This window comes from Prunus mume, linkage group LG8, assembly GCF_029339155.1.
Source record: "Prunus mume cultivar Tortuosa linkage group LG8, ASM2933915v1, whole genome shotgun sequence".
Classification (NCBI taxonomy): domain Eukaryota; kingdom Viridiplantae; phylum Streptophyta; class Magnoliopsida; order Rosales; family Rosaceae; genus Prunus; species Prunus mume.
The window spans coordinates 24,055,178-24,058,942 of record NC_142705.1 but is presented as its reverse complement, the minus strand read 5'-3'; positions in this window follow the sequence as shown (position 1 = coordinate 24,058,942).

Below are 3,765 nucleotides of genomic sequence, written 5' to 3'. Positions count from 1 at the left end.
ATTAATTGGCTAGATAAACTGGTTCAATTAATTAATTTAAGAGATAATCTTCTTTTCCACGTGGTTTGCCCTGATTTGAGACGAAAATATATGCTCCCACAAATGCCCCCTAGCTTCTGCATGGCGCTTGTGTGGCATGTAGGAGATGAAATTATTTTTTCCGAGCTTTCCAACTGTGTCTGCAGGCTTTATTATGTAAGTTGGACTCCTTTGCATATCAGATTTCCAATTGGTGTAGGCTTCTTGTTGTTAGAGTTGGATTCCCAATAGGAATGAGCTTGTGATTCCTCCTTGATCCGGGTTGTCCAACCTGTATAAATACTGAGGCTTCTCTTCACTCTTTCTTACATCGCAAACTTAACTTATCTACTTTCTAGCTTGAGAAAGATCTTGGAGAATTTTGTACTGCTTGTCGAAGAGAAGAGTTGCTGTGCATCCCAAAGTAAGTCGAGCATGTAAATTTTTCTTCATCTTTTCTTTTTTGATGCAAGGACCAGTTGGGTGGGACTAGGCTGGTTGACGTCGTGATGGCGATGGAAGACTGTTGAAGCGGGAATGGCCATTGGTTCTTTGAGCGAGTATCCAGAAAGAAGTTGGTGGTCCGCCTTTGCCTGGATGTTGCGAGATGGAAGTAGAATGGTCTAGACTCGATGACTCGTCGGTGGGCATGAGGAGTGTTCTCTGGACCCCATACAAAGGAAGGCCGACATCAATTCGCATAGTGTTTTGTGAACTGCTCGAGTAACCACTGTGTCTTGATTGCACATCTCCTTTGGAGATTTGTGAGTGCGTGGTCCGCCTTGAAGGACTCCGGCGTGTTTTGCATATCCCTTAGGATGACTTGGTCTTCACCCTGCATCTTCCGAAGGACGTTGCTTATAAGCAACTGTGTGACTATCCTGCCTCCCTTAGGAAACGGATAGGAACCTGGATACTTCCCGCAGAAGGCATGGAAACCTCCTTTTAAGAAATTCCTAGCGCACCTTGCATCTCCCTTAGGACACTTTTTACGGGCGTCTCTCGAAGGACGCTTTGGTCGTCGCCCTACGTCTCCCTTAGGACGCTACTTATTGGCAATCAGATGACTATCCCGCCTCCCTTAGGAAACGGATAGGAACTCGGATATTTCGCAAGGAGCATGGAGACCCCTTTAAGAAACTCTGGCGTACCTGCGTCTCCCTTAGGACGCTTTTTAGCAGTTGGGTCTCCAAACGGACGCTTTAGTCGCCGCTCTGCGTCTCCCTTAGGACGCTCCTTATGGGCGCATCAGATGACTATCATGCCCCTTAGGAACGGATAGGAACCTGGATACCTCCCTTAGAAATTCTGGCGCACCCTGCATGTCCCTTAGGATGCTTTTTATGGGCTATGTCTCCCGGAGGACGCTTTTGATCGTTGCCCTGCGTCTCCGAAGGACGGTGCTTATGGGCAATAGTTCGCTTTGTTGTGGCACATTTTGAAATTTGCAGTAGTTGCTTCTCTTCTTCAGAAATGTGCAATACTCAGTCATGAGTAGGTAGGAGGAAGCGTCATGGATAGTATCTTTGGAGGTGGCAGGCATTCCACTGTCGCGGAATCTCCTTCCCTTCCATGGTGTCAAGCGTATAGCTTCCTCTACCCCCAGACCGACTGATTACGTAAGGGTCTTCCCAATTGGGTTTCATCTTTTTGGACCCTTGTCTTTTCGCAGTGACGAATGCCTTTCTTAGCACAAGCTCGCCTGGTTGAAATTGTCTGATCTTGGCTCTTTTGTTGTAGTAAGACTTCAACCATTGTTGATAGGAAGCTACTCGGACAATGGTCTTCTCGCGCTCGCCTTCAAGTAAGTCAAGGTTGAGTCTCATCTGCTTGGAGTTTTGCTCAATACTGCTCACTTCAATGTCTATGAAGGGGACAGTGACGTGAGGAGGAATGATCGCTTGATTCCATAGGTGAGGGAAAACGTGGTTTCGCCAGTTGATCTCGCTTGGTGGTGCGATAAGCCCATAGTACTCCAGGGAGCTCATCTACCCATTTTCCTTCGGTGCTTTCTAGCCTTTTCTTCAAGCAGTCTAATATAACTTTGTTGGATGCCTCGGCCTGCCCATTTCCTTGTGGATACCTCAGAGTGGACATGTGTTGCTTGATCTTGTATTTTGCAAAGAAGGCGATGATCTGCTTGCCAATGAACTGTGAGCCATTATCAGTGACCAACGATTCTGGGCAGCCAAACTCGCATATGGTATTTCTCCAGATGAATCGCTCTACATCGGCTTCTTTAGTAGAGGATAGAGCTTCGGCTTCGATCCATTTAGTAAAGTAGTCGATGGCAACGATCATCATTTCTTTCTTGGCGGTCGCCGATGGCAATGGGCCATTGAGTCGATGACCTATTGCATGAATGGCCATGGATTGTTTTGCGGATAGTAAACTTCGGAGGGTAGATTAGGGATCGGCTTGTATCGTTGGCAACAATCACACTTTTTGACATATTCAGCCGAGTCGTGGCGCATGGTAGGCCGAAGTAGCCTATGTTTAGAGCCTTCGAGCGAGTGATCTGTCCCCAGAGTGGTTGCCACACTCGTCGTCGTGAATTTTGCAGAGGACCTCAAGTGTTTGAGGGTATTTTATGCAAGTGAGATGAGGGCCGGAATATGATCTATGAATAAGCTTGTCGCATTGCATGTAATATCTCGCTGCTTTCTATTAGACCTTTCTAGCTTCGAACTTGTCATTGGCAGATTTCCATTCACTAAGTAGTCGACGATGGGGTCTTGCCAGCTGGGGTCCTCATCAATCTGCATTGAGTTGATTGGCTCTATTTCTTCGATGCTTGGCCGGTCAAGGTGTTCAATGGGGATGGAGTGAATGAACTGGGAGTCCAGTCTTGATCCTAGGCTCGCCAATGCATCTGCATGAGTGTTCTTTCTCGAGGTCTTGGACCATTCTTGGATGCTTTGCCATGTACTCGCCTGAGGCTTGATTCGTGATCAGCTGGGAGTCTGAGTAGATGGCCAATCTCTTGATCGATAGTTCTTTTGCTAGGCGCAGTCCTGCAAGCAATGCCTCATATTCTGCCTCGTTGTTTGAAGCAAAAAGCCTAGTGTGATAGCTTGTTCCAACAAGGTTCCGTCTAGGGTGATTATGACGACTCCTGCTCCCTCTCCTTTGTGATTTGACGCTTCATCTATATGCAACTGCCACATGTCGTTAGGTAGGTTCGAATCGGTGGGGAGGTGTCGTCGCTTTCCTTACTTTTGTGACCATCTTCTCTTCTTTGGTATCGGAGTAAACTCTACAACAAAATCTGCACAGGCTTTTATAGCAGTCTTGGCCGGTAGAGGAGGTCGTATTGATGAGTTCGATAGCCCATTTCATGAGTCGCTGAGAAGCGTCGGGGCAATGAAGGATCGATCTCAAAGGAAATTTTGTTATGACAATAATTCGGTGTGCTTGATAGTAGGGCCTTAGCTTTCTCGCAGAAACCACAAGTGAAAAAATGTGCTTCTCCATTTTCGGATAGTGAGTCTCTGCATCGAGGAGAGCTTTTGAAGTGTAGAATATAAGATGTTGTGCCCCCAGCTCTTCTCGGATGAGAGCTAAGTCGACATGAGTCGGACACCGCTAGGTAGATGTACAAATCTTCACCTGGTATTGATTTTGAGAGTAATGGAGGTAAAGTGAGGTAATTTCAAGTTTTGAAAAGCTACTTCACACTCGTCATCCCACTTGTCTTTGTGTCTCTTCTTCAAGGCTTTGAAAAATGGCATGCACTTGTCGGTAGAT